The sequence below is a fragment of the Mastomys coucha genome, unplaced genomic scaffold (assembly GCF_008632895.1).
Source record: "Mastomys coucha isolate ucsf_1 unplaced genomic scaffold, UCSF_Mcou_1 pScaffold18, whole genome shotgun sequence".
Taxonomy (NCBI): domain Eukaryota; kingdom Metazoa; phylum Chordata; class Mammalia; order Rodentia; family Muridae; genus Mastomys; species Mastomys coucha.
Genome location: NW_022196900.1, coordinates 79160876 through 79172959, shown reverse-complemented (window position 1 = coordinate 79172959; position 12084 = coordinate 79160876). Strand labels below are relative to the sequence as shown.

Below are 12084 nucleotides of genomic sequence, written 5' to 3'. Positions count from 1 at the left end.
TTTTCTTATCTTGGACCATATATTTCAGTCTTCTCTCTCTTAAACAAAGGTATATTTATATATTTTAAAAAGTATGTGCATGTATGTATATCTCTGTGTAGGTACATGCATATGAGTGCACATGTTCTTAGAGGCCAGAGGCATCAGATCCCCCTGGAGCTGGAGTTACAGGCAATTGTCACCAGACATAGGTGCTGGGAACTGAACTTGGGTCCTCCACAAGAGCAGTACACATTCTTAACTGCTGAACCATCTCTCCAGTGCCTGTTCTCTTAAAAAAAATTCAATTATCAAATTATTATTACTGGTATGTGTGTGTGTGTGTGTGTGTGTGTGTGTGTGTGTGAGAGAGAGAGAGAGAGAGAGAGAGAGAGAGAGAGAGAGAGAGAGCCATAGTACCATATGGAGGTCAGAGAACAACTTTGTGGAGTTGCTTCTTTCCTTCCACCTTTATGTAAGTTCCAGGGATAGAACTCAGGTCATTAGGCTTTCCGGCAGGCACCTTTACTCACTGAGCCATTGTGCTGGCCCTCTTTCTGTCCTTTAATGGATCTCCCACTCTCTTTGTCTTACCCACTCAAGTCTATGCTCTACAGCACATTTCTAAAATGCAAAGTAATAGCTCTTCCATTACAGTCTATCCCTCCTGTGGGGGTACAGCCCAGGGGCAGGGCATACAACCCTGCTTCTCCTCTCAAGGGGTTGGTTTAGCCTCCTTTTCCAGCCTATGGCAAAGCCTTCTACAGGCACTACTCACCTCATCTTGGCCGAATTCCTATCTCTACTGTTTTCCCATCCATCTTAGCTCAGGAAGTGACTATTCCAAATTCAAGGCACTTGCTGAATATGTGCTAGATATGAGCCAATTGTAGATGAAGCATTGTGGTCTGGGCACAGAACAGTATCAGCAAAGGAAAAAAAAAAAGCTGGAAGCTTCGGTGTTATCCCATAGGAACTGGAATAAGGCATAGTGTTTGGTACATAGGAAAGGTCAAATATATTTCCCGCAATATACAGACAAATATGCAACAGGTAATATTTTCATCTGTAACTGGAGTCATAAGTGAATGTATCTATATACTCAGTCCAAACAAGCAGTTCCTTGGCATATTGGTTGTAAGTTATGTGTACACTTTCTATCATTGTTTTACAAGATGACTTCAAAAAGGTTGCTTTTATTTCATAGCAATCCTATTAATTATCACCCCAGTTTTATAAGTCAGGAAATGGTCTTTAATTTATGTATTATGCATTCATGTATGTGGGCATGCATGCCATTTCAAATGTGTGGAGGTCCTTCCACCTTGATTTGTATTTTAGGCCTCTTCAGATTTACATGGCTGGCACTTTGAACCCAGGAACCATCTTACTGGCCCCCTCTCATCTCCTCTTTCTTCTATTGCTCTCGGATGCACAGATGATCTGTACACTTCTTGTCCCTACTCAAAAAAAGAGATTTAGGAGGGTAAAATTGATTAGGGGATGGTGCTGTCAGTTCTGAGCTGCATACATACTTAAATTTAACCTTTGATTTTTTTTTTTTTTTGCTTTGTTTTGTTTTAAGGCAAATTGTTGCTATGTAGCCCTGGCTGGCCTCAGACTCAGAGTTGTCCTACCTCAGCCTTCCAAGAGGTGAGATCATAGGTGTGCACCACAATTGCCTAACAGTTTGATGTTAAGACAGTATTTTATGGTTGGATGTATGCATATGCTTTTAAATTTTAAACATATTTTATTTACTGACCAGGCATGTTGGCCCATACTTTAAAATCCAACCCTCAGGAGGCAAAGAGAGGCAGATCTTTGAGTTCAAAGCTAGTCTGGTCTTGGCTCTAGGGTAGCCAAGGGTATGAGACATTATCTCAAAACAAAATAAAACAAAAATTATATTTGTTGTGTGGGAGATTGAACCCACATGGACCAGGAATGACTTTTTAAAGTCATATCACCTTCTATCATGTAGGCCTTGGGGGGGTCAAACTCAGGATTTTCAAGCAGATGTCTTTATCCAGTTGAGTCATTTTCTGGTCCAAATATATCTGTTTGTTTGAGGCAGGGTCTCGCTGTGTATTCCTTGCTAGTCTGGAACTCATTATGGAAACCAGGCTGGCCTTGAACTCACAAAGATCGACTTGCCTCTGCTTCCCGGGTGCTAGAACTAAAGGTGAGCATTACCACACCTGCCCCAAAATGAACATATTTTAAATGTGTGATTTTTTTTTGTGCCATAATTTGGTATGTTGTCGTTTCTGTTTTAAACAAACTGGGAGTCATAAATTGGGAGAGGCCAGTAAATTGTCCAAAGCAACTTGACCAAAGACTGGCCTTTAGTATAGGGCTCTGAGTCAAGAATGAAACAACTTATGTGTACAACCAGAGGCATCCAATGCTTCAAATGTTTCCAGATCGAACTATCACTGGGGATAAATAAATTCATTGGTTCTAAGACAGTCAAATGTGTGCTCTGTTTAAAGTTTCAACATCTACTTTGTGACCTTGGCAAGTTATTCAGCTTCCCCATTTGAAGCTCCGGAGAATGTAATGGTACCTACCGCAGAGAGTTGCTATTAGGATTAAATGAAAATGGTTTGAGTGCTCAGCACAAGCCTGGCATGTAGTCAGCGCGGGGTAAATGGTAGCTATTATTCCATGAACTGTATTAGTGGAATGATTGACTCTGGCATATAACACCTGCGTTCAACCTGAACACGGAGCTGTCAGTCATTCAGTCGAAGGGGTAGGAACTAGAGCACAGCACTAGCCAATTTTTTTTCTAGAAATAAATCTTTGTGGGAGGATAATGACCGGTTGGAAAGAACTGTTAAGTCCGGAGGAAACAAAGACGTGATTCCCGGTCTAAGAAGCAGGGAGGCGAAGAGTGCCCTGCAGGCTGCAGTTACAGTTCTGAATGGCACATGGACTCATTAGCAGCCAGCTGGGCATACGTAGCCTGGGGCGAGGAAGCCTCAATAGCAAGATTTTTGAGGAATGGGACAAGATCTCCTTTAATTATGCCCATTTCATTTCAGGGACCACACCCTGCTGGATGGGAGGAAGAACTCCGAAGCCTGAGGCGGAAGCTTTGGCGCGGCCACGGACCTGACCATCTATGGTCACAAAACGCATAGAGCAAACAGGAAGTGGGGCGCGAGTAGATTTTTCTCCACCTTCCCAGCCCTAGCTGCGGAATCGAGCGAGGGCGAGCACGCCCAGACGCTCAAAGCCGGGCCTACTCTATCAGCCTCCGCGATCGCGTCCATTGCTTTTCTGTACCACAGACAGGGAGACCAAGGCTTGCAAGCCCATCCAGGGGCGAAGTTTGGCCCCGTCCCCCGTTCCCCGCCACCATCAGACACTCGGTCTCAGAGCTTTCTAGCCCACTGTTGTTTCCTGAACCTCTTCCGGACTGAGGCTAAAAACGGACCGACCTCCGTCCCTGAGCACAAATTGACAAGAGAAGCAGCCACTCACCTGTCCTCCTTTACGGAGGTGGGGCTTGGATAGGAACTCCAGCTCCTTATTGGTCTGAGCCTCGGGGCGTGACCGGCCGTGGGCACGCCCCCTCCCCGTGGTCTCCACCCCCTTCCTTGGGGGCGGAGCCCTTCCCTAGCGCTCCTAGGCTAGATTCTCCGGTGGCGGGGAATGGGGGCGGAGTCACGAGCCGAGCGGCCAAACTTCTTCCTTTCTCCGGGGCTAGCGTTACAGCCGGTGGCTCATTTCCGGTGGGGGTGCCGCGCCCAGTGAGGGCCCGGAAGTGGGTCGCGCGAAGACCGCTGGGCGGTTCTTGCCGGAAGTGGAGAGCGGCTGATCGCAGTCCGGAGGTGAGGCGGAACTCTTAAGGTGAGGGTTGGTGGTTGGTTAAGGATTGGGGTGGTCTTTGGGGCCCACGGGGCCCTGGCCGTTAGTAATGGCCTTGTTAGCCTGCGCGGGTTTGAGGAGTCCTGCTGAAAGTGTCGGGGTTGGGGGCCCTTCGGCCATCCCGGGCTCCTGGGTGCGGTCTCTTGAGGTGGGCTGGGGTACCAGATTGAGCCGGGAGGTCCTGGGGAAGCCACTTTCTCCTTGATTTCACAGCTCTGCCTATCAGTCTCCGCGGAGACCTGATTTCTAAAGGCATCCTAACTAACTGAATGGAACCTGTGAGATCTTAGAATTTCCTTCTGACCCGGTCTTGTTCCCATTGCTCGGATGGGTAACGATCTCGGGGAAGAAAAGAAACTGGTTTTAGAGAGAGGTTTCCAGTCCCAGATCCTTCCCACAGTCATTTCCTTGGAACCTCTCTAACTTTCGATCTGGGTAGCTGCAGGTTAAAGGCTATCTGGTATATAGAACTAAAAAAAAAAAAAAAAAAAAAAAAAAAAAAAAAAAAAAGTTAAAAATCTGGAAGGCTAGTGAGCCCTGCCGTTTCCGCTCAGTGAGCTCCCCCTACTCTTAGTCTGCCACTGTTAACTCGGAATCCAAGCTAACTTTATGGAAGGTGCTGTCCACTTCTGGATCTGAAGTCAGATGATTCAGGTCTGGCACAGTTGCCAAGTGCCTGTGGCCGTAGGATTGCTGTGTTTATTCTGTGTTGGCAATATGGAAGATGTCATCTAATACAGCTTTGAAAAATGTAGTCATTGCCCCCGTGGAGTTAACAGTGAAAAACAGTTAAGAAGAAGTTACAAATGTGGTGAGGATGCTGTGCAAGGGAGTCAGAAACATTTTGAAAGGTCAAGAGGGGATGAGAATATATTAGGTAGAGGTGAGTTAGTATTAGAACTGTCAGCTGGAGCTCTTTGTACTAGTTTCCCTTGAAGTGAAAATCCAGGGCTAGGACAGCATGTTCATCATTTGCCAAGCATTTATTGGACCTCAGTATGTGTGACAACATATTAGCTTAGGCACTTAGCCCTTGTGGCTAGGAATACACTTGTTCTCTCGTGGGGTAGACAGTATAGGAGGGACCAGCAAATCAAGGGTGGTTGAGTGTGTGCACTGTGTGAGCACAGAGCTACTGAGAACAGGAGAAGTATCTGAGCCACACTTCTAGGCAGAAATAAGGGACGTAGTGTTTCAAGATTTCCTTAGGCATAGAATGAGCCTAGGATATGGATTTCTAGGCTGAGAACTGTAAATGGAAAGGTATAGAGACCTAGGCACGTGAAAGACCAAGTGACTAGTCAGCCTTGTTGTGGTTCCAGCATTACTTGGAGAAGTGGAGAAAATGAGAGGTTGTGGAGTCAAATAGGGAGGCCTTTGGAAGTGTGCTAGAATTTGGATTTTAGCCTGGAAGCTATAGGGATACTTTGAAGGGTTTTCCCACTTGGCAGAATGGGAAGGGAGCAGACACTGGAATAGACCAATATTTAAAAGCTGTTGCTGTGTGATGACTTGAGCTGGAGAGGGGAAGTGGAAGTGACTGAGAGGGGTTGCGTTTGAGTAGTATTAAACTGGAGTCTTGTCCATATGTGGTAGTGTGTGTGTCTGTCATGTCAGCACCTGGAGTTTGAGGCAGGAGAATCACAAGCTGAAGCCTGGGGCAGATATCAAGGCTGGAATCCAAGGAACTGGAGGCTTGTTATTTATAGGAGTGAAGAAATAGTTGTAGTCTGGGAATTGCTGCTATTCTGGCCTAAGATACTGTCAGTACCATTCAGATAAGGAATATAAAAGGTTCATTGGAAAGAGAAGTAAAATTGTGAAGTGACCAAAAAAATCTGGAGCCTTCTGGGTATTAGATCCCCTCGGGACAGATGTGTAATGTGATCTAGTCAGGGCAAATTGCAAAGGTGTGGTAGAAGAGGGTCTGGTCTGTACTGCTCAGAGAAATACTTGGGCCTGGAGTTTGGTAGGAGCTGGGAGTGGGTGAGGTGTCTGGGGAGTTGTTCAGGGCTTTGGATGTCTCAGTCTGAATGTGTTTGGATTTTATTTTGTAGCTGTAGGTTAACTGACTGAGTTACTGTAGCCCAGCATGCAGAACTTTCTGTGGACACTTCCTGTTTTGCAGAAATACTCTGCAGGTCAACAGAGCCTAATTAAAGATGGAGGGAAGTTTAATAAAACTGGTAGCACAGAGAGTACTTTAAAGTCTAACGTAATTCTGCAGACCAAGTGGTAGGTACTGGAGACTTCTCTGTCTTAAGGAGGCCATGTTGGTGAAATGTTTTCATCCTGAAGGGAATTTTTTCAACCATGTTATGGTAGTGCATGAATTTTGTTGTTGTTGTTGTTGTTGTTGTTCTTGTTTTTAAACCAGAGGCTGACTGGTTTAAAAGAATTGACTTCTTCATTTTGGTTTTCTGTGAAACTATAAGCACAAGGTTCGTTTTGCTTAAACAAGCAAATACAAAGTGTTATTGGAAGTAAAACCCTTTGGCTTGAAATTTAATGCTGAGATTTGAAATCTGAGGACCATATATACTGTATCTTACCAGTGGTTGTGATTAATTCTTTAAATATCATCATCAGTTTATCTGCCATTAACCTGTCTTCTCTGTATCTAAAGCTCCAGCTTCTGTACCATAGTGAATCTTTTTAAAGTTCTTGAAAACCAATGGTTTTTTTCACTCCTCTGACCATAATTCTCACAGACTTCATAATCTCAAAGAACCAAGTCTAGATTTCTTTTCCAGCTCACCAGTCCTCCACAATGAGACTTACATGTTGTGTTGTGCTGTATTATATTGTTTCATTTTGGAAGTGTTGCTGTTCAACCCAAGACCTTGTGCTTGCTTGTCTACCAGTAAGCTGTAGCTCAGCCCCATTCAGACACTTGCCTAAATTAATTTCCAGACTTGACTTTCTAATTTAGATTAGCATTTTATATGAGTCATTTGTTCTCCCCTTATGCTTCTTATATTAGACCAGGGTGTTTTTTTTTTCTCCATCTTTGGCACAGTTGACATTCGGGGCTGTCCTATAAGATGCTTGGCAGCATCCCTGGCCTTTGTCAATTGGATGCTGGTAGCACTTCCTCAGTCGTGATAGCCAAAAATGTCTTGAGACATTGCTAAGTGTTTCCTGGAGAAAAGAATTTCTCCTGGTGGAGAACTGCCTAAGAAAACTTGGTAGGTGGGCTGGAGAGATGGCTTATAAAGGCCCCTGCTGCTACGCACAGCCCTGGAGTTCTTTCCCTGGGCTCACATGGTGGAAGGGGAGAACTGACTCATGCAAGTTGTCCTTTGACCTCTACCCACGCCCCAGAGCATGTAGGCATCCACACACAGTAAATAAATGTAATAGAAAACATAGCTATGTTTGTACTGGGTCTTATTTCCTCAGCCTTCTCTGAGGAGGCTTTGGAGCTGCACTTAGCACAGTTTGTGGCACACTATAAGCATCGTACTCTAATGAATAAATCCTTTGTTTTCATTGAGATACTGGGAAGTTATTGTGCTTTTGAGGAAGTCCTCGCCACCCTCTTAAAACCTTTGTTTCAGTTATTTTTATTTTTTTTTATTTTTTATTTTATTTTTTTTATTTTATTTTTTTTTCCAAGACAGGGTTTCTCTGTGTAGCCCTGGCTGTCCTGGAACTCACTCTGTAGACCAGGCTGGCCTCGAACTCAGAAATCCGCCTGCCTCTGCCTCCCAAGTGCTGGGATTAAAGGCGTGCGCCACCACTGCCCGGCTATTTTTATTTTTTTTAACATTTTTTATTTGATGTACATGTACATTCCAAGTGCATGTATGTACACCATATTCACTTCTGGTTACCATGGAGGCCAGAAGAAGGAACTGGAGTTACAAATGTTTGTAACTGCCTGGTATGGGACTGAGAACTTCAGGGACTTTTCTGAGAGCAGCAGCTGTTCATAACCACTGAACCATCTCTCCAATGCCCAACTTGCAATCTTTTAATAGAGAAAGGCCATTGATTGGCAGGAACTGGCAGCAAAGTTTGTGTTAGTTACCTGGCAAGTTAGCAGATTTGTCTCTCCCTGATATTGTGGATGTGTAGACTCCTGCTTTGGTCATGTTCATATTGCTAGCAGTTAGTTTGCTTGGGTTTCGTGGCTGGGGATTACAGAGTTGATAGTCTTGTAGTTTTTTCCTTTAAATTAATAAAACTTTAGCATTCACCATAAACTTTCTTCTTGGTATACCGTTATGTAAACCCAATTAAAAAAAAGTCAAAGCTCTAAAAATATTCCTCCGCTACAGTGCAGCTTTGTTTGCCTTCTATTACCAGACATGTGCCAAACTTTTCCATTTGGCTGGAAAATAGTTGAAATGTTTAATGGAAGGAATAAGCAGCCTTGCTATTTTTGTTTGAGGTTTTTTTTTGGGGTTGGGGGAGAGTGTTTTTAGCTCTTTTCTTCCTCCAGAGGCCATTACAACTCCTATATTTAAATTAATTATAGACTTAGAGCCCCAGATCCTTTTCATATCTATAGTTGTAGCTGAATCATGGCTAAGGATGGATATCATCTTTGAAAATATCTTTCTGTTTGTGAGTTGGAAAGGCTGTTCTATTAAAACACCCATCCAGGCAGAAGTCAGCTATGCAGTTGTTTGTTACACAGTATAGACACAGGGAAGTAACAAGGGCCTCTGAATGTTCATCATACTCCTCAGTCTAAGGGAGAGAGGATTCATAGCCACACAGAGTTATCGGTTAGCCCCGAACCATTGAAGCAGCTAGTTCCCGAGTCTGACTTCAGCCTAGGTGATATCACTCGTTTCACCTCACACTCCTGGACTCTCAGATAGAGGACCTTGGCAGAAGAATAGGAGACAAGCCTGGTATTGACTTGGATCCCTTCCCTCCCTAGAAGATAGGCCTTTCTTTTCTCTTTTAATCTAATCCTCAGGTGGCAGTGACTTGGATACTAAATGTCATTGGTTTCATCAGTGACACCAAAATCTTAGGGAAGAACTGTGGCTCCTGATTTGGGTTAGATTTAGATGACAGCTTTACAGAGTTGATTCTTTGGTTTCTGGGTTAAGCCAGCTGTCTTAGAATTTCTGTTGTTGCAACAAACACTGTGACCAAAGCTGGGGAGGAAAGGGTTTATTTGGCTTACACTTCCACAACACTGTTCATCATTGAAGGAAGTCAGGAACAGGGCAGGAGCTTATACAGAAGCTAAGGAGGAGTGCTGCTTACTGGCTTGCTTCCCATGCCATGCTCAGCCTGCCTTTTTATAGAACCCAGGACCACCTGCCCAGGAATGGCACCACCCACATAGCCTGGGCTTCCCCCATTGATCACTAATTAAGAAGATGCCTTACAGCTTGATCCTGTGGTGGCATTTTTGCTCCATTGAGGGGCTCCTTTCTCTGATAGGAGCTTGTGTCAACTTGACATAAAACTAACCAGAACAAGTCTACATGTAGGTATTTCCTATTGGCGTGTCTAGAGCCTAGTGCTAAGAATTTCTATATTATTAGGGATAGAACTAACTAATATATATAGCTTTGTGGTAGCTTGAAAGAGACAACCCAGGAGCTGGTGTTCTTCCTCATCCCCTAGTCCCCTTTTGAAACAGGACCAGCTGGCCTCTGCTTCCTGGCTGCTGGATTAAAGGTGTTTTTCCTTTTTTTTTTCATTCTAAAACACTATACTTCTATGTTAAAGTTTAGAAAAAAAGGAGAATTTGCTGAAAACTTTGTAATGTGCTAGCTATTGTAAATCTTATCTTCAGGGTTTTTTTCTCCCCCTCAGTCCATTTAGCTGTTCCCATAATTAGAGCCCAAGGTACATTCATTCTAGATGCAGTGAATATCTTCATGTTATCAGTTTCAGGACATTGTGATAGTGTACTTTCTTAGGATAAAATCTCTTAGGCTTACAAAGACAAGCCCGAGAAAGCATTTTTTTTCCTTTTTCCTTTCTTTCTCATCCCCTCTCTCTCTCTCCCCCCCACTCTGTTAGGCTTTGTTTTGTTTTTTTGAGACAGGGTTTCCTTGTGTGACCCTGGCTGTCCTGGATCTCACTCTGTAGGCCAGGCTGGTCTTGAACTCAGAGACCTACCTCCCTCTGCCTTCCAAGTGCTGGGATTAAAGGTGTGCACTGCCACTGCCCAGACAAGAAAAGAATTTTAAGGTCAGTTGGTTTGTTAAGAATATAGGCTGACTTGGACAGTTGTTTTCCATTTTATATGAGCTGATGACTTAGAACTCCCATGGGATAAAGTAGAAACCATTTCTCACTACTGGCTTACGGCCTCTTGAGTTGTGACCAGAGCTGCTGTAGTAACCCATCCCATGGCCTTCTGCTCAGTTAATGAATGGTAAGAAGTTGTTGGAGTGAAGAGATTGAGAGGTTGCTAATTGCTGACATAGCTCAGTGCCACAGTGTCTGTGTAGCGTGTACAAGGCTGTGGGTTGTATCCACAGTACCACAAAATACAGAATGATGGAAACGAAGCAGTTTTGCAAGGGTCCCCAGGCATTTCTAGTTTTTCTTGGTTTCAGACTGCAAAAGAAGTTGCTGGAGAATCAAGTTTCTTTCTACCCTGCGTGGTGATGTCATGAAGCCTTTCTTGCTAGTGACTTGTTAACATTATTTCTAGTCTTGATCCTTTCTCAGGCTCTTCTTTCTAAGTCCTTACTGGACATTTTTATTTATAATCTTCATCTTTTCTTTAGCTTCTGTACGTCCAAAGCAGACATCATCTTTTTGCTGTAACTAGAACCTGCTACTGCCTTGATGTCATCATTCCTTGTAACTCTAGAATTGTCCTTCTCTCCCTTCTGAGTGCTGTAGTGCTTTCAGGCAGGACCACAGTTACCCTTGTTCTCTGTCTGGTTCTGTCTTGGTGTGTGCCCTCCAAGGGCAGAGCTGAGAGCAGTGGGTGGAAGTTGCAGGGAGGCAAATTTGCCTCCATATAAGGAATACTTTGAGCTGTCTGAATAGAAATGGGCTGTCTCAGAAGTCTAGGGTTCTCTGTCCCTGAAGGTGCTTGATCACAGGCTGCCCAACTAATTGCTAAGAATGTTGAAGGGACAATTCTGGCATCAATTGGGGTTTTTATAAGGTGATTTCTACAGTTACTTTTAATCTGGAGAAGCTTATTCTATGGAAGGTAGCTTCGCCTCTCCCCTTTTGGGCAGGGAAACTATTTCATCCTTTAAAGAAAATATCCCAACACTTAATTCAGGTGCCAGTTCCTTAGTTGCCTGAAGGGGGATTGATTGTAGGCTAGTTGATGGTTTTCAGGCACCAGTTATTGTAGGTTTTTGTTTGAAGTATGGTTTTGATGAGTTGGGCATGGTAGCATGTCTTTAATCCCAGCACTCCAGGCAGAAGCAAGCAGGTCTCCCTAAATTTGAGGCCAGCAGGTCTATACAGTGAATTCTGGGCCAGCCAATGCTACTTAGCAAGTTCCTGTTACCTCGACCCCCAAAGTCTTTTGTAGTAAACCTTTATCTTTTCCTGAGCATTTGGAGCAGCTAGATAGGTGAGCAACCTCACAGACCCTGATACTTTCCCTTGTTCAAATCCTAGTCTATTTACCAGATAGTGCTTGTAAATGCTTTGCTTTCTTTCACCCGTATTCCTTTTTTCATTTCCATCATTATATCAAGCCAGACATTAGCTGGCTTTTCTAGGATATCTGACCCAGCTTGCTTAGCCAGCCTTATTTCTATACTGCATGCATTCTAGACTTTTTGTTTTAGTCTATTTCTATCAGTTTTTAAAAGGACTCACATAGCCTGGAACTCACTGTATAGACCAGGCTGCTTCAGACTCACATAGCCCTCCACCCCTCCCCCAATGTATGTGTGTGTGTGTGTGTGTGGGCTTGTAATTGGACTTGGAGAAATGGTTCAGTTTATTCCCCTACACACACACACACACACACACACACACACACACATATTTTTTTGAGACAAGAGTTTCTTTGTGTAGCCCTGGCTCTTCGGGAACACTTTGTGGATCAGCCTAGCCTCATACCCAGAGATCTACCTGCCTCTGCCTCCCAAGTGCTGAGATCAAAGACATGTACCACCTAAATTTTTTTTTTTTTTAAATTAAAGATGAGGATGGCTTGCTGGAATTGGTTCTTTTCCTGCCTTATGGGTTCCTGGGTATTGAACTCAGGTTATCAGGCTTGGTGGCATGTACTTTAACCTCTGTGCCATCTTGCCAATTATAAAA

The 12084-nt window shown here is 43.9% G+C and overlaps 1 protein-coding gene and 1 long non-coding RNA gene across 5 annotated transcripts in view; one reads left to right on the top strand and one right to left on the bottom strand.

The window, feature by feature from the left end:
- LOC116096568 overlaps window positions 1-3774 on the bottom strand; it is a 14737-nt gene extending 10963 nt beyond the window's left edge. The window contains exon 1 of the long non-coding RNA XR_004121041.1: window positions 3472-3774. This is a non-coding gene — a long non-coding RNA (uncharacterized LOC116096568). The remainder of the gene's footprint in view (window positions 1-3471) is intronic.
- Cap1 (cyclase associated actin cytoskeleton regulatory protein 1) overlaps window positions 3646-12084 on the top strand; it is a 26063-nt gene continuing 17624 nt past the window's right edge. For 2 of the 4 annotated variants that reach the window (XM_031378530.1, XM_031378529.1), the window contains exon 1: window positions 3646-3821. The gene's annotated coding sequence lies outside the window, so the exon portion shown is untranslated. Of the gene's footprint in view, window positions 3841-12084 lie in introns of all 4 variants that reach the window. The other 2 variants (XM_031378528.1, XM_031378527.1) reach the window with 1 other exon arrangement.